Consider the following 18,620-nt stretch of genomic DNA (forward strand, 5'->3'; position numbering starts at 1 on the left):
AGTAAAACAAGAGGAGATTATAACACAAAGACTATGTGAGCACACAGGGAGGAGATGGCTACTTAAGCATAAGCCAAGGAAAGAGGCCTCAAGAGCTACCAATCCTCTTGCACCTGGATCCTGAACTTGCAGAACTCTGAGAGAATACATGCCTGTTATTTTAGCCATCCAGTGTGGGGTACTTTGTTATGGCATCCTTGCACACTACAAACATGAAGTGTCAGTAGTGAGCTCAGCCCACTGCAATAGTCCAAATTTCTTTTTCTTCATAAAATACGATTGGACTGGTAATGTGGCTCATTGGTAAGTTCTTTCTTACCTTATTTGAGGCCCTGGGTTCCATCCCAGCACTGCAAAAATAAATAACAATAATAAGAATGATACTATTCATAGCCATGCTGGGATGGCACAGGCCTGTAGTTACCAAGGAGGCTGCGGCAGGAGGATTAAAAGTTTGTGGCTATCCTGGGCAATCTGGCAAGATCCTGTCTCAAAATTAAAAATAAAGGCTAGATGTGTGGCACATGTCTGCAATCCCAGCAACTCAGGAAGCTGAGGCAGGAGGATTGCAAGTTCAAGGCCCACCTCAGCAACTTAGTGAAGCCCTAAAACAACTTAGCAATCTCCCGCCTCAAGTAAAAAGAAAAAAAGCAGAAAGCAAAACAGGGTGTGGGGAAGGGACTGGAAATATAGCTCAATGGTTAAGCATCCATGGACTCAATTCCAGCACCAAAAATTAATTAATTAAAAATAGGAAGGTTTGCTGGGCACAGTGGTGCACACCTCTAGTCCCAGCAACTCAGGAGACTGAGGCAGGAGGATCTCAAGATCAAAGCCAGCCTCAGCAAAAGTGAGGCAGTAAGCAACTCAGTGAGACCCTATCTCTAAAGAAAATACAAAATAGGGCTGGAGCCATGGCTCAGTGATTGAGTGCCTCTGAGTTCAATCCCCAATACCCCCAAAAATAAAAAAAAATAAAAAGGGTTGCCAGACGTGTTGTCTCATGCCTATAATTCCAGTGACTAGGAAGGCTGAGGCAGGAGAATCTCAAGTTTGAAGCCAGACTCAGCAAATTAGCAAGGCCCTAAGCAACTTATGAGACCTTGTCTCAAATAATACATAGGGCTGGGGATGTGGCTCAGTGGTAAAGTGTCCCTGGGTTCAATCACTAGTATCAAAAATAAATAAGATAAAAATTGTTGATTTTATTTTGTGGTAGAATATCCCTGGGTTTAATCCTTAGGACCACGAAAAGAAAAAAAATACTATTTATAAATTTTTAAAGTTAATAAGCAATTGAAACATAAGGAGAAATTCTAGCCTGGTTGTCCCTGCCTTAATCAGAGACACAGTTTACCCACAGGTAGTGACAATCAGACCACCACAACTATGATCAATGGACACTGTGGCACAGACCAATCCCTGGTCACTCAGCCAGGGGACGAAAATCCAACAGAAAGTGTGCTACTCACAGCCTACTCACTGTGCTGTTCTAGGTGCTTCTCCTCTTACCTTCTGGGTCTTCCTCTAACCTCACAGAGTCCTCTTCATTTTCAAAACTTTGACCAGCCCTACCCACAGTTCACAGAACCCTGAAAGAACTGGGATCCCCCTTGTTTTATCAAAGTACCTTGAATTCACTGAACCAGCCAGTCTATGCAAGCAAAGCGACACTGAGTCATGTGGTCAATTGAATCATCTAATGCCATGTCCTTGCAGTTACAATGCTGGACAGAATAGGCTGTATCTTCAATGTTACATTTAATAGTTGAAATTCTCCATCTTTCTATCCACCATAACAACCATGGTGGAGGGCTCCCATGCTTCAGGGTGAATCCGCTGATTCACGTGTGCACTGTCCAAGCACATGCACCAAAGCACCAAGGGAATAAGAACCACATTGCTGGAGAAATCACTCTGACTTTGCTACTCCATTACTTCAGTAGTTTATTATTTATAATAAATGGCACTTCTCAAACACATGGTGAGGATGCTATCAGGGGGGCTCAGACTCTGGGTCTTTTAAAACACATATGGAGGAGCATTGTTTACCACAGGGCCTGACACTGTGCAGAGGTACAGACTAATTACCATGAAGAAGCTGGAAGGCTCACCCCAGAAAGGAATGTTGGCAAGAGAAATTATTTACTTAGAGGTTGACATCTAGGCTGGTCTTTGGGACTTTCCACGGTATTTGAAAGAAATTTGGCATCCCAACTATGTGGCAAGAGTTGACCAGGGTGAAAAAGCTGCTTCATGTCACTTGTTTGGAGAAATGAAATCTGTTTTGCTTGAAATCGTGATCCACAGTTAAGACAAGTAGGAGTTGGAGAAGGTTTCACAGGGATGCAAAATTGCAAAATTCAGAGCAGCTCTTCTGTGACCCTCATGGTACAGGACTCAGAAGCTAAGGGGTCCAATGCTACAAAAATATATCACATAAGAACATTCTCCGGGCTGGGGATGTAGCTCAAGCGGTAGCGCACTCGCCTGCCATGCATGCGGCCCGGGTTCAATCCTCAGCACTATATACAAACAAAGATGTTGTGTCCGCCGAAAACTAAAAAATAAATTTAAAATTCTCTCTCTCCCTCTCTCTCTTTAAAAAAAAAAAATAAGAAGAACATTCTCAAGCCAGGCACAGTGGCACATGCCTATAATCCCAGTGGTTTGGGAGGCTGAGACAGGAGAATCACAAATTCAAAGCCAGCCTCAGTAACTGCGAGGCACTAAGCAACTCACTGAGACCCCGTGTCTAAATAAAATACAAAATAGGGCTGGGGATGTGGCTCAGCGGTCAAGTGTCCCTGAGTTCAATCCCTGGTACCAAAAAAAAAAAAAAGTCAAGTGTTTTTTTTTTTTTTCATATTATGAAACTAATATAAGCCCATATTGTAATACTAGGAAACAAAGAAAAGCCTAACATAAAATGAACAACTAGGCCAGACACAGAGGAAGTGCACACCTATAATCCCAGCAGCTGGGGAGGCTGAGGCAGGAGGATCATGAGTCAAAGCCAGCTTCAGCAACTTAGTGAGGCCCTAAGCAACTGTCTCAAAATAAAATAGAAAAAAGGGCTGGGGATGTGACACAATGGTTAGGTACCCCTGGGTTTCATTCCTGGCACACACATACAAAAAAAAATTAATTGTAATCTCACCTCTCAGGGAAAATCCTTGTTATCACTGCCTGCACCTTTCCTGTTTCTAAGCACGTTTTTATGTAAGCGTGTCGTTTCTGCATAAATAGTCTGAGCAAAATCTTGCACTAAGAAGATTCTTTGAAGGGTGCTTACCATTTCAATTACATGAAGACTGAGTTCAGTCCCCTGACTCCCACTGTGAGGCATTGACAATAGCAGTAGCTACCTCAAAGGGCTACGTCTTAGTCCATTTGTGCTGCTAAAGAAAAATACCTGAGACAGACAAGAATGGACCTCTGTTCTCTCACGGTTCTTAGAAGGGCTCAGCATCTAAGACAAAGTCCCAGTTGGTTCACTGACTAGTGAGGGGCTGATCTTTGCTTCCAAGATGGTACAATGTTGCTGCATCCTCCAGAAGGAACAAATGCTGTGTCTTCACAAGCAGAAGGTACAAAATGAGTGAAAAAGGAGGATGAACTCCTGTCAAGCCTTCTTACAAGGGCACTTAATCCCATTCACAAGGGTGGAGCTCTCACACGTGACTCAATCACCTCCCCAAGGCCACACCTCCCAATATTTCGGCTTGGAGGTTAAGTTTCAACATGCATTTTGGAGAGAACACCATTATAGAAACCGCAGTAGGTTATTAAGAAGATAAATGAGTTAATACCTTGAAAAAGTACAGACTGCTCCCCACCAGTTTTATGTCCTCGGGAAATGTTTACCGATTGTTACATTCTTCATAATTAGAAACCATGAACATCTTTGCTCCTGAATCTCAGGTGGTCCCTCTAATAAACTTCTTGGGATTGAATACTAGCCTTTGTTTCCTCAAAGATCCATATAAGGTCCAAAGCAGGAAATCACCTCATTCTTTTGGAGAGCCAAATGGAAACCAGGGGAGGTGGTTCAATTCAGAAGCAAAGGTATCAGAGGACAGACCTGTGTACCCCTGGAGGTCACAAGCAGCCTGGTGTGCTGAAGGAGTCTACCTAGGAAGTCTATGTGGCTGACTGGGTGTCTAGCCCCCTTCCCAAGAATCCTGCCTGGCTCTGGGCCTCACTTTTCAATCTCTATTCCTGCCTTGTTTCTGGGGCAATTGGCAACTCCTGTCTTAATGAGGCTCTGTCTGCTTGATTCCCATTCTCTGTGCCTGTGAGTCCCCGAGTCTCTGCCTGGCATTGCCTAGTTCTCTGTTTGACTCTGTCCTGGTGGCTTTGCTTATCAATCACTGAGCCCATGCCCCAAACAGGGTTTAACTCTCTCTAACTATGAATGAAAGGAGATGGTGGCCTGTGCTCCTGGAAATCCAGCTCTGTTTTTCCATTGCATACTGCACAGAATCTGACCTAGGACCGGCCTGAGTTCGTCCCCAAATGGCTTCTTGATGGTGGGAAGCTTCCTGGGGTTTTGAACCAGCTGGTGCCAAATCACACAGACTGTGAGCAAAACTTATTTTGGCAGAGGTCTCAAAAGGCAGCTCATTCATCACCATCTCCACAGGGACCTACCTAAAACCTCATTCAGTGTTGGCCACCTTCTCCTCTGGGACACTCTGTGCCTCTATTTCACCTTCATATCTCACTAAGACTCCTCCCTTATGAGACCACTGACAGATGGTCTCTCGGGCAGGCATTGGTGTGAATCATCTTTACATACACAACAAACATGCTTACGCAGGTATCTTCAGGCAGGGCTGGCGGCCCCACTGTCCCGGAGAGGGAAAGGCAGCACCCACACACTATTCTATGTAAATTATAATCCTAGGGTTGGGCAACGAGATTGGCACTGATTTTAGTGCTCAATAAATTAGTTCTTAAACCAAGGCAAAATTTTAGAGACAATTCATCTTCACCTCTTGCCCTTCACCCGGAGGGTGGAAGTTAAAATTGAGACTATTCAGTACCATATTAAGACTACTTTCTCTTTTTTATTTCAGTCAATGCTTTTAGGCAGCCACCAAAAGGCTCAAGAGCAGTTTTCCTTAGCTGAATACCTGCAGGAGTTGATACTACAAACTTCGGAGTGGGACACTCAAAAGTGACTCTAAGATTTCATACTATCTAGCTGCTATTAATGCACAACAGTGGCATGCATGGTAAATTCACAGGACTAAGCCCAAGTAGAGAAATCTCCTCAGGAAAGAGCCTGGCATAGAGGAAGGACCTGGAAAAAGAATTCAGAGCCCGCCTCTGACAAGTCACCTGTCCTATGACCCCCACTTATTTCACCTGTAAATTCATGGTTTGCAGACTTTTTAAAAATTAAATATTTCAATCAACCACACTAATACATACAAGAACTCCACTATTGGAAAGACAAATTGCCCTTCCTTACATATAAATGTTTATTCAATTCAGAACTCTTCTTCTCACACTGAGAGTAGTTGAGAGTTTTTTGCTGGGGAGTCAGGGAGGGGAAAAGCTGTGGGCAACTGTGATGGCTAATTCATCTGTCGGTTTGGTTCTGGTGGGTAAGATTTTAAAAAGACTCTTTTCCCCCCTTCCATGATGAGAATGGAACCAGGGCCTTGCACTTGCTAAGCAAGTGCTCTACCACTGAGCTACATCCCTAGCAATATTTAGAAAGTCTTGGGTTGGGGATGTGGCTTAGTGGCTAAGTGACCCTGGGTTCAGTCCCTGGTACAAAAAAAAAAGAAAGAAAGAAAGACAGAAAGTCTTGCTGAACAGGCAAACCATAGCAAGTTTGAAACTGTCATTATCACTTTCTGGGGCTTTCCTATGCTACATGGGAATTCTCTACTTAAAATTCTTCACTTAAAATGAAACATGAAGCCTGCAAGACAGGAAGGAAGACTTATTTTAAACTTTGAGACCATACAATGGCTTGAACAGGACTTGTAGGAATCCCATAGCAGCAGCTTAACCATCCATGGGGAGCTCAGGTGCTCCAGAGCTGTGTTGCTGGGATCTGTTGGATTTGGATTCCTTTGTGTTGGCCCTGCTTGCTCTGGCAACCAATGGCAAGGTCAGGCTTCATCTGCTGTAAATTGTGATGTGTACTTGGCCAGTACCTGGCTCTTAGGAAATATTTACTGCTTTTTTTTTTTTTTTTTTTTTTTTTTTTTTTTTAAACTGGGGCTTTGGTTTGGGGAAGGGAAAGTGTGCTTAAAATGAGGGCACCATTAACTGCTATGTTTCTTCATACTGGACTCTGAAGAATTCAAAAGTGGACAGAAAATAGTAATGGGGCTGGATTATTTATTGACTTATTTAAAAATAAAAATGAATGCTGCTAAAAAAAAACAGCAATTCTTACCGACCTCCAGTCTCCCAATCAATGACATGCTTCCCAGGAGCTTGAGGGTCTACATAGACATGGTGAGGGGGCTTTAATTTGGGGGTTTTCAGAGTATAAAAGCTGGCAATGGTCATGTTGGAGTGAAGCTATGTTTAACAAGATAGTAAAAATACAATTCTTAAGTAATCTGTTCCAGGGAGCTGGGGTTTCTTGGGTAATATTTGGCAGCCTCTGAGCAGGACAACTGCACTCATTCTGGCTTTTAACTTGGAGGTACACTGAGGCAGATACTAGGGAGGAGAAATGTGGGTCACATGAGTTAGTGTGGACAGGCTGGAGCAGCGGCAGCTTCCACTGGATCATGCACGGGAAGAACGCTCATGCCCATTATGTAGAAAGTGACCTTCCTTTAAAATCTCTTTGAAACACAACACCCTGTCTTGTGTTTAGTACTTTTAGTTGCCTCTCAGATTGTAAAAATCTCTTCAGTCTCCAAAGGTTTGTGCCCAATACCCCCCACCCTATGTGTATGGAGGGGTCCTGCAGAGCAGGGGAACTGGCCCCTTAGTGAAGCCCGAGCTGAGACCTCACAGAACTTGGCCCAGCCAAGGAATTCAGCAGCACATCGGAATACTTCCCTTAGAACTGCCAGGAATATGCTCAGCTAAATTCTTGAACTAGTTTAAAATCTACAGATTTATTTTTTTTCCCCAATGAAAGACTGTCTTTAAATAGTAAAGAGGCCCAGGTTAATAATGAGAGCTTCAGGATAACAAAGCACTCTTCTTAAATAGAGACATATTTCTTTTCTCAGGTGGTAATTACAAAAACATGGAGAACCTCTTCTTAGAGCACATTCCTGGACCCAGCCCTGGAATTTAAAGGATCTGAGCTCCAAAATCTAAACATTGAGTCCCCTCCCCCAAAGTTCTTTTAGGTTTGGAATTCCGCACCTGAGGCAGGCGGTTTTTGTTGTGTTTTTTTTTTTTTTTTTTTTCTTGAGGAGCTGGGGAGGTGAGAAAGGTTTCCTCAGTGTCAAGTCAAGTGAAACTTCTTTTTTGTTGAGGAGACAACTTTGCGGTTCTTTTTCCTTCCACAGCCCTTAGTTGACAGGCTGTGGTGCTCAGGGGCAAGGCAATGAGGTGGGATAGAGTCACTGGGGATAGCATTTGCACAGGGCTGAGCCCTGTTTTAGATGGGAAGTAATTTGCAATGATGGACATTTTATTCACAATAGCCTGATTAGGATTGGTTCTATTGGCCTCCTCCTTTTTTTTTTTTTAATAAAATAAACTGAGCTTAATTAGCACGGAGGTTAATCAACATGTGCCAAAGCCACACAGCAAATAAATAGGCTGCTGTGACATTTCACACCCAGGTAAGCTGCCTGACCCCAGGTTGTGCATCCCGGGGACTCACACTTAGGTGAAGAAGACAAAGCTGTGGACATGTGGACGGAGAGCCCTACAGGCAGCGCAAAGGAAGGGTGATGCAGGCTGCCTTTGTGGTGGGTCCACACAATTTCTCAGCACAGGACGGCTGTAGAGCCTCAAGACCCAGAATAACAAGAGGTCCAGTGCCTGAGGTCAGGGAAGGGCCTACAGGCCATCCTAATTGCTCATTGCCTCTACCCAGCCTTTCCCAGCCGGGTACCAGACTGGAGGTTTGGAAGTCAGCACATCTCCGACTAAGTCTGGCCATGGAAGAAAAGGTTTTGGGATCCCACCCAGGAAAACCCAGGAGTTGAGTCCTTGTAATTTTCTTTGAATGAAGTGGGAAGATGTGATCTGGATGAAGCTAAGCGATAATGTTTGATTGAAGGAATATTTTTAGGCCTGGGTGTGTGTGAGGAAAACTTAGCCACAGAATGGAGGGAAGTATAGTCAGCATACTGTTTGCACTCCTGTCAGAACAGAACCAGAGTCCCCTGTCAACTCTGGGTGGGAGGGCATTGCAAGTGCATTGCCTAAGCACAAGGTCAGTGATGGGGGTGGGGAAGATGCAGCTTCTGGGATCCCGGACACCAGAATTCATTTTTCAATAGCAATTGGACCTGTAAGGCCCTTGGTCATTTCAGACCACAACCAAAGTTACCCAACGTACTGCCTACCTGACCCAGCTGTGTTTCTACCCCACCCTCATCTTGCTTTTCTTTTGAGGACAAGATGCCTGAAGGCCAGAAGTCCCTCTTCCGTTGGGCTGGCCAAAACTGGTTGGATCTGAGATGGCTGCCAGAGTGATCAAGTGTCACGTTCCATACTAAATGGCACACACACTGGCCACCATGACCATCAGAGACACCAGACCTCATAAAGAAGAAGTACAGATGACACCATGTTCCGAGAACTCTCTGCCTATTCCAGGAAAAGACGGAAATATTCCTCCCCCGTCAGCCTATTCACTCCCCTCATTTCCGCTACTCTATCTGTGACTTCTCAACACTGAGTTGGAAAGTTGATTGGAGGGATGGGTTCCAGCTTCTCTATTGTTTGGCCACTGAATTGTGCTGTTGATGTTCAACTTTGGTTTAATCATACTGGGAGGAAAAAAAATTTCTTTTAAGAGTTCTCTCCCTTACCAAGCAGGGTCCAAGAATTTTTTGGTGACATTCCCACTTCGGACCCATCTCCAAGGCCCAGAGGGACCAACAGCACCTCCTAAACAGGGCCACATTTTTGGCTGAGTTCCCTTTCTGCATCAGGCATAGTGCAAAGGGCTTCAGGGTCTCAACTTATCCAGTTCCCATCAAAATCATGTGACTTGGGATTTTGTTTTTGTTTTTTCCTTTCCTGGTACTTGGGATTGAACCCAGGGACACTTTTCCACTGAGCTATGTTCCGAGTCCTTTTGATTTTTTTTTTTTTTTTTGGAGATAGGGTCTCATTGAGTTGCTGAGACTGGCCTTGAACTTGTGATCCTCCTGTCTCAGCCTCCCAGATTGCTGGGATTACAGATGTGTGCCACTGTCCCTGGCTGTGCCTTGAGTTTTAACGACCTCATTTTACAGATTAGAAAATTGAGGGCCTGGAGTCGTGGCTCAGTGGTAGATCACTTGTCTGGCATGTGTGAGGCCCTCAGCACTGCATAGAAATAAGTAAAAGATCCATTGACAACTAAAAAAGAAAAAAAAAAGAAAAAAGAAAGAAAATTGAGGCCTGGTTAGTGCTGTAGCTCACTGGAAGAGTGTGTTCTTGGCAGTGAAGAATGCATAAGATCCTGGGTTTAATCCCTAGCACCAAAATCAATCAATAAATAATAGAAAAAAAAATCAGAAGTCATTGTGGTGTGGCTCCAATCTACCTGAATTCAAAAGGCCAAGCTTAATCATTTACTATCTGGCCCCTTCCTTCACATTTATTCTGCCCCAGGCTTCTAAATGTTCAGCCTGGGCTGCAAGCAGCTTCCCATGGGTGCTTACCTCCTGCTATTCTTTTCTTACCGCACTGCAGATTGAACCAGGACCTCATGCATGCTAGGCAAGCACTCTACCACTGAACTACATTCCCAGCCCCTCTTCCTGGTTCTTTCCTCCTGTCCTATTCCTTCTGACTGCTTCCTCACCCTGCCTGCAGGGGCTCAGGAACTGCCCCTTGTGCACACACCATGCTCTGCAGGGGTCCTTGTTTGGCACTTGCAATCAGCCCCTCCTCCATCACATTCTCTCTAGGACTGCCTGCCCTGCCAACTCTATTTTCAGGCAGCTGCTCCAGAGTTCTTGGGTAGACGGGTGGTGACCTCATCACAGTTTCATAACTCTCTTAGAAAGTCCTTCCTACCCAGCAGAGCCACCCCTCCATCCAGCCCGCCAATGGGCTGACTTTCATAAAGCCAGGTGATCCTCATAATTGGAAGTGGTCAAGCCAAGGTCCAGTGAGCATCCATCACGATAACAACAAGAGACATCTAGCCTTGAGGGTGGAGGTTAAGGTCTCCTCCAACAGGAAGATACTGGGATCTCAGATCTACCCAGCATGACTAATTTCATTTAGGCTCTGCTTTCTCAGTTCAGTGATTCCAGAAGCAGGGGGGCCTTAGGGTGCCCAGAGTGAGGGCTCTATGAAGGTGTATTGAATAATACACCTTCATAGAGCACAGGGCCTGGTCCTTTTCATCTCAGAGCCCACTTACCCGGGAAATAGCTGTGACACAAAGATCCTGAAATTGCATCTGTTCAGGGAGTTCCTAGGGCTCACATCTGTAGAAGTTGGTGTGTGAGTGCATTTTGCGGGGGGTGGGGGGGTGGGGGGGAACAAAGTACCATATTAGGGAGGGTTTTCCAGAGAAATAGAACTAATCTGGAAATCTATGAGATTTATTATGAAATCAGCCCAAGTGATTGTGGAGGCTGAGAAGTCCCACCATCTGCTATCTGCATCCCGGAGACCCAGAAAAGCTAGTGGTGGAATTCAGTTTAAGCCTGAAGACCTGAGAAGCCAGCACATGATGTCTAAGCACCAGGGGTGGGCTGGGGGGTGATGTCCCAGCTCAAGAAGAGAGAGACTTTGCTCTACTTCTGTATTTTTTTGTTCTCTCTAGGCCATCACAGAATTTTAGGATGTCCATTCACACTGGAGAGGGTGATCCTTTTTGCTCAGTCTACCTATCCAAGTGCCAGTCTCTTCCCAAAAGACCCTCACCGCTGTCCAGAGATAATGATTACTTGCAACCTGGACATCCCTTAGCAGGTCAAGTTGACACATACAATCAGCCTTGACAGGCATCACAGTGTCATAAACTGACAATAGGTTCTGGACATAATAAAGGTCCTAGCTAGACCTGACAACTGTAAAACCCAAATTGAGTAGTGGGTGTTTGGGAAAAGAGAAAGAAGAGAGGACAGTGTAAGATGTCTAATAAGAGTCTCAGGGGATTCTGAATCTTAAGGCAAAGCATAGGCCTGCACTCACACCCAAATCCCAATTGCCTCATAGAATGGCAGACAAATGTAACTGTGTTTTGTATATTTTTTTCTGCCTTTCAGTAGGTCTTTGGAAAACACTCTCTCTCTCTCTCTCTTTTTTTTAATACCAGGGATTGATCCCAGGGGCAACCACTGAGCCACATCCCTAGCCTTAAAAAAAAAAAAAAAAAAAAAATATATATATATATATATATATATATATACACACACACACACACACACACACACACACACAAACACAAACACACACATATTATTTAAGGAGCTTCTTGCTGAGTTGTTCAGAGCCTCGCTAAGTTGCTGAGGTTGGCTTTGAACTCATGATCCTCCTGCCTCAGCCCCGAGGGCCACTGGGATTACAGCTGTGCACCACTGTGCCAGGCTGGAAAACACTATTTTTTTGGTGAAGGAGGAAAGCATTAAGAAAAATATCCAAGTCATCATTCAGGAATACAAAATTATCAGAATTTCGTCATGGCAAAGACAATCCTCAGAGCAGTGATGAGTTTCCAAAAACTCTTCTAGAACTCCTACTAGGGAGGAGTAAGAATGAGCTGAAGAGAGAGGCTCAAGAAAGAAGGACTTGGCCAGTGTCTCCTGCTCAGACCAGACCCCTACCCTAATGGGAGTATTGGCAGCAAGGAAACATTCTTGGCAGATGGTAACTTTCTTCAGCTAAATTGGTTGGACACTTTTGTTTTCAACTTTGAGATATTTTTGGAGGGCTAAGGATGGAAAAAATGCATGATCTCTTTTTCAGATAATTGCTCATGCCCTGTTTTTGTTTAAGTTCTTGGAAACTCAGAATTGCAGGCTGTGAAGTGGGAAAGCCCTGGACCTAAGAAGGCTCTGTGGAGGGTAGTTCTAGAAGGGTCAGGATCAGGCCATGGGTCCAGGGCTTCCTTGCTCTTACCTCTGGTCAAGGTGTAGGGAATTGAGGGACCAGCTATACAGCTGCTGCTGAGTGCATAGGCTTAACAGGTTACAGGTTTTTCTTTTGGAGGGGTGGGGGTGGGGGGAGGGACATTAATGGGGAATTTAAAGGTTAGACATTGCATGAACTGTCATTCAAGTCACAGATGTTCCAGAAATAAGGATATAGAGTCAGGGTACCTAGCCCCACCTGGTTAACTCAGCATGAGGGAATGAGGTAGGAAGGACTATTTTAGGAGAGGCTGCCCGACAGAAGGGTGGGGGAACCCCAGCATGTGGTCCTACAGGGTCTTCCTAGTTATTTTTTTGTGGGGCAGGGTGCAGGTACTAAGGACTGAATCCAGGAGAGCTCTACCAGTGAGCTACATTCCATTCCATTTTTCTTTTCTTTTTTTTTTTTTTTTTTTAAGGAGAGAGAGAGAGAGAGAGAGAGAGAGAGAGAGAGAGAGAGAGAGAGAGAGAGAGAGAGAGAGATATTTAATATTTATTTTTTAGTTCTCTGCAGACCCAACATCTTTGTTTGTATGTGGTGCTGAGGATCAAACCCGGGCCGCACGCATGCCAGACGAGCGCGCTACCGCTTGAGCCACATCCCCAGCCCCCATTTTTCTTTTTTAAGACAGGGTTTTGCTAAAGTCGCCAAGGCTGGCCTTGAACTTTCAATCCTACTGCCTCAGTTTTCTATGTTACTGGGATAACAAGCATGCACCACTGTCCAGCACGTGGTCTTCCTAGTTCTGAGCAAACTTACCAGTATTAGCTCCTGCAAATGGGCATCCTAACACCTTATGAAGTTCAAATTCCTGTAGTGGTTCAGTGACCAACACGGACTGTGACATCTTGCAAGCTGGGTAGCACACTGTTGGCTCCCAGTGGAAGAGATGTTTAAGCAATGATTCAATACGATGATAGGGAGGATGGCGCAAGCAGGCACCTGGGCAGAAATTGAGAGAACAGCTTGAAGGCTGGATGGTTTTGGATCCTTATCAGGCTCCACCTCCAACCAGCAGGGTGACCTTGGGCAAATTACCTAGGATTTGAGACCACATTTTCTTATCTATACTAAAGGGATCCTAATAGTTCCGGCCTCGCCCCTGTTTTTAGGTCAGTTGATTGTGACCTCTTCCCTGCCTTCCCTTAAGGCAGGCTGGGGTTACCCGGCAGGGAAAATGTCTGCCTCCTTTCCTAAAGTCCAGGGCCCAGAGCTCAGGAAGCCTGCACTTCAAGAAATGAATGCCTTTTGGGAAGAGAAACAGTGCTACTACTTTCCAGAGCTTGAGAGGGTAAGTCTTCCCTCAAAGCTGCTCTTTTACCTCCATGGCTTTGGAGTAGAATCAGTGTGCTAGAGGAAAATGTGGGGTTGGCTGCCTGTTATATCCTGCGATGGACAGACTTTGGATCCAAGTTCTCAGTGTTTCTGATGGCTACTTTTAAAACACACTTATTAAGGATGATGTTCTTTACCCCTTTTCTGCTATCCCCAACAGACTTTTTTTTTTTTTTCCTGCTTCCCTAAGGGTAAGGGATGACCTGAAGCCTGGGATGGGCTAGAGCATTCTGCTAGTGAATCTGGAATAGTTCTTGGTATCTTTGCTCCACACCTAGCCCTCACCATGCTCCTGTGAGATTCCAAGACCTTTGCTTCACTGGGCAGATGCAATCTCTACCCCTCTTTTACAGGAAGTAAGGTGGGGGGTGTTTTCCTGGAACTTCCAGGTGTAAGAGCTGTGTACAGGAAAAGTTAATGAGACTTCTTAGTGACCTCCCTGGAGGAACAGCACTTCTAATTTCTGCAAAAGAGCATGAATTTTATAGAGATCTTTATCAAATGGCATGGTGTCCATTCCCCATATTTCACAAAGGGGAAACTAAGACTAAGAGGCTGAGTACCTGGCCATGTGAATCTTGAGGATGGATAATCTGTAGGCCTTTGCTCTTCTGAGAATCTCTCTCCTGGGAATTCTTTCTTGTGTGCCCCTGGCCTGCTTAAATCCTGCTCTTTTGTCCTGGTTCATTATAAAAAGTCATGTGGCTTTTAAAGTCTTTCTTGACCCCTTCCATCCATGAGCTGGACCTTGTGGGGACTTCTAAATCTTCATGGGTTTTCTTGTCAAGACTGTGCTGCTTTACATATGCACAACCATACTAGACTGTAAACTACAGGACGGCAGGGCCAGGTTGGTCTTGTTCTGGGTGCGGAGTGTGCACAATAATTACAAGCCCTCAATGAAAGAATGAACAGATTTTGTGGGAACCAGGACTAGAACCCACCTTCCCAGGTGCGCTTCCACCGAACCAGAACCTTCCAACCTCCTGAATAATAAGAGCCTGGGCTGTTCAGTGGATCTAATAATTCCCAATGCCCACTACTGCTAGGGAAGAAAGGTCCAGGGGTCCACATCATTAGGAACTGGGAGCCAGCCGGCTAGATCATGGAAACGCGCCACATTATTAGGGTGATGAGGCCAGGTGACCAGCCGGGCCCCGGGAGAGGGCTGTGGCGATTGCCCGCGCCGCCTCGAGGGGGCCCTGCCTCGGGCGCGGGCCGCCAGCCAGGAGGACGGGCCCGCCCGCGCTCTGATCCGCTCCCAGCGTCGCTGCGGCCATCGCCTGGCCGGACCGCGCCGCGGGCTCGCCCAGGTACTGGGGCCGGGAGGCAGGGGAGACGCGGCCACGCGCCACCGCGCTCTTTGTTTCGGACCCTGGCGGGTTCCTGCGCCCTGGGCACCGGGACTCGGCTCTGGGCGCGCGGGGTTCCGGAGCTGGGGCGCTAGGGCGCTGGGGCCAGGTCAGGGACGTGCAGGCATCAGGAGCTGGGCGCAGAGACAACTTGGGGCGCGGGGACAGAGACCCAGAGGGACGGTGGCTAGGGCGTATGGGGTCCTAGACTAGGGGCACACAGTCACGGGGTTTGAGACGGTTAGAAGACCCAGCTTAGCAGAAATAACAGGACAGAGCCGTGGCTAAGGCCAGCTCGGCCGGTGTCGGGAGTTCGGACGGGCTAAGCCGGGGTTGTAGGAAGCGGGCCGGCTAGGTCAGGGCCCGCGGCGCCTGGGCGCCCTGCACCGCGGGCGGGGACTGATCGCACTGTCGCGGTCGCCGCCGGGCGGACTTCGCTCCCTGGGACACGTTTGGAACTCCGCGACGGAGAGCGGCTTATTGGGGCTGCAATGGGAAAGCTCGGGACCCTTCTCCCGCTCTTTGCAGGCAAGTGTCCTGATGCGTCTCTTTCCCTTTCCTTTTGGTGTTTAAGAGGCAGGGCGTCCCTCTGCACCTTTCCTTCCTTCTGAAGGAGCGAGAACTAGGAGGGTGGTGTCCGGGTCCGGGGGCCACCTGTGGCATGCTCCTTCTGGCACGGCGGCGCTACCTCTGACAAGCTGGGAGGAGGAGGGTCCCCAGGTCGTTGGGGTCTCTGAGATGCAGTGCCGCCTTCTAACAGCGAGCTCTTAGGTTGTTTGCTTGATGCGATTTGAGAATTTGTGTGGCGGGAAGAGAACTAGGAGCTCTCTAGCACTCTTCAGACAATGCCAGCAGGTGACCTGGACTCTCCAAAGTGATTGGAAAACAAAAAGCGCTCTCCAGGGTGTGGGGCCAGCGGAGACAATTAACGATGGTGGTCCCAACCGCTTGGGAAGATCCCCAGGGTCTGTCGCAGCCCGGTCACACACATTCATTTTCTGAGATTATTTTCTCATTTTTTTAAACTTTTGAATGTATGGTGATAGAGGGCTCTTAAAATATACTGAAAAATAGGAACGAAGAGCTCTTGTGTTAATAACAAGTAGCCCTTTAGAACTAACCCCTTTGACATTTTGGTCTGTTTCCATGTGGCTTTTGGTCTGTGCCTTTTAATCTTTTTTTTAAAGTGCTTTAGTTCTTTCCCTTTTGAATGAGATTTGCCTGTCTGTATGATTTTGATTCTGACCTATTTGGGGCCTGTGAGGTTATATTTGCAAATCAGTCAACATGTATTAAGAAAGGCCTTTCTGTGCTGAGGCCTTGAGGGCCAGGAAGGGGGTGGGGAGTGGCTGCAGCTGGAGGGTGGAAGAGGCAAGGCCAGTACCCAGCCGGAGCCGGACCTGCACAGAGCGGGGGAGGGGGCCGCAGGAGAGCTGGGTGCTCCAGAGCTTACTGGAGGAAAAGGCCAACCTTCAGGCAAAATAATGGTGACCTCCTAAAGTAATAAGAGAGCAATAAAGGGTGCAAGATTATTTGCATTTACCAAATGCTTTGCATGCTCTTATTTCTTTTTACCGAATTGACAACCCTTGGAAGGAGTTGGGGTTATTTTACCACTTTAAAGATATGCGAACAGAGGTAAAGCCCAAGATGTTGAAGCGTGGGGGTGTAGCCTAGAATTCCTGGACAGGACGGTGGGGTTTTGGGGCTCTTCTCCTGGCTGCTGCTGCACGTCTGACAATTGGATTCTAATGCATGTCTGGACAGCCCTTGCTCAGCTGAGGCTGCCAAAGCTATCAGCAGCAGCAGTTGAATTATTTCCTTAAATACCACCAAGAAGGTAGAAAAAAGTAGTAGCTTCAGGGAACTGCATGCTCCTGAATGCAAATTGATTGGCTTTTTACAAAGTGTTGCTCTGGCACCTAATGTTTTGAAATTGAGTTACTTGGGAGTGTGACCCCAGAGCTAAAGGGCACAGGGTCAAAATATGTTCCTGGACTGCAGGAGGTGTTGCCCGTGAAATAACAATGACCTGGGAAGGAGGCAATGAGGCAAGAAGAGTGAGTGGAAGAAGCCAAAGGGGAAGATTTCTGATCCTCTATCTGGCAATCGCAAAACGTTATCTCTGCAGGATTCTTTTTGCAGGACCCATTTTACAGATGAGGAAAATAACAAGCATATTTCTAAAGCCCTGGAATCATTAGGGGGTCTGGATGAGCCCAGCCCTCTGACTCTGTATGCTGTGGTCCTTTCTAGGATCAGCCTGGAGGAAACTCCCTACATACAATCAGGGGAGGCCTCTGTTCCCTCTCAGTGACCTAGTTTCTGAACTTAGTGGTCAGAGATATTTGCTAGCTGAGTGCTTCAAGAGTTCCTTTGGACTTCTCCTGTAGACTTTCAGGGAGGGGGCTCCTGTTTTGGGGGGAGACTGATGGGTCTGCTCTACAAGGCAGAAACTGGGTAGGAGGACTAATAGGGTCTGGACTGAAGCTTTCCAGGAGGTGCACTGACCTGGGAACCCCTGGCTCCTTCCTGCAGGTCTATGATAAGCAACACTTGGATGGGAGGTCATCAGCTTACCTGTACCATCCAGGTGGTGAGCCACCACAATCCATAGTCCTTTGCTGCTATCCCTGTTGATCTAGAATAAGGGGATCTGGTTAATTGGTTAAGTAAGCATTTGATTGACTTAGAACTACTTTATTTATCACAGTTAGTGAGAGTGCTCAAAAAATTCAGAGCACAATTATTTCTTTTAATCCTCATAGTGAAGCCAAGAGCAGGACATCATCCTCATCTTCATAGGAATCTTCATGCAGAACTGGTATTTAAACACCCTACTGTCTTGCTGTAAGGGGTTGTACACTATATTTAAAACACCATGGATTGGGGATGGAGCTCAGTGGTAGAGCACTTACTTGCCTAGTATGTGCAAGGCCCTGGGCTAGATCCCCAGTGCTGCAAAAAATAAATAAAAAATTAAAAAATACCAATAAAAATCACTCTCATGGAAATACATTGAACATGTGTTCATTCTTAGATTCAGCAAGCATTTTGGATCCTAGAGCATGTTTTGTCCTTATCCAGGTCCATGTCCCATGTACAGTTCTTTGGGTGCAGCTCAAGAGCAGGAATATTGATTTTCACCATGCCCATTTCTTGTAAAAGTGAAAAAAAAAGCATCTCCAAGTTTCTTTAACTTTCTGTTTGAACTCTATATCAGGAATGTGTTTTGTGCAGGGGTATCCCACATATCCATGTGATGTGTTCTTCTTGAGGTACATCCTGCTGTCCAGCTCCTGTTCTCTTAGAAAACCTCCAAGTCTCCACTGGGGACTTTTTCTAGAGAGGAGACCACTAAAGACAGGGTGAACAATGATCAGAGACATCTTGCTTAAGGGTGAAGGTCAGTGCAAATTAGGAGCCCTTGGAATACCCCATTGTGCCAGGGAAGGAGATGGTAATTGATGTTCATCAGAACTACCCCTATACTCTTTTTTTTTTTTTTTAATTATTTGTTTTAATTGGTTTATCCCTAGACTCTTAAAAATAATTTTGTTGATTTTTTTTTAATAATAAGTTTTGTTCTAAGTTGGCAAAATGAATGAAAGATGGGTGATCTAGAAATTTTTTTCCTTCAGAGCATCCCCTGATCAAGCCAAAGAGTGCTTCTTGGAGAGACCA

The 18,620-nt window shown here is 46.0% G+C and overlaps 1 protein-coding gene across 2 annotated transcripts in view; it reads left to right on the forward strand.

Annotated features, from left to right (window-relative positions):
* Nucleotides 1–14,747: 14,747 nt before the first annotated feature.
* Tns3 (tensin 3) overlaps nucleotides 14,748–18,620 on the forward strand; it is a 266,681-nt gene continuing 262,808 nt past the window's right edge. The window contains exon 1 of one of the 2 annotated variants that reach the window (XM_078039777.1): nucleotides 14,748–14,897. The gene's annotated coding sequence lies outside the window, so the exon portion shown is untranslated. Of the gene's footprint in view, nucleotides 14,898–15,277; nucleotides 15,469–18,620 lie in introns of those variants that run through there. The other variant, XM_078039776.1, reaches the window with a different exon arrangement.

This window comes from Ictidomys tridecemlineatus, chromosome 2 (genome assembly GCF_052094955.1).
Source record: "Ictidomys tridecemlineatus isolate mIctTri1 chromosome 2, mIctTri1.hap1, whole genome shotgun sequence".
NCBI lineage: Eukaryota > Metazoa > Chordata > Mammalia > Rodentia > Sciuridae > Ictidomys > Ictidomys tridecemlineatus.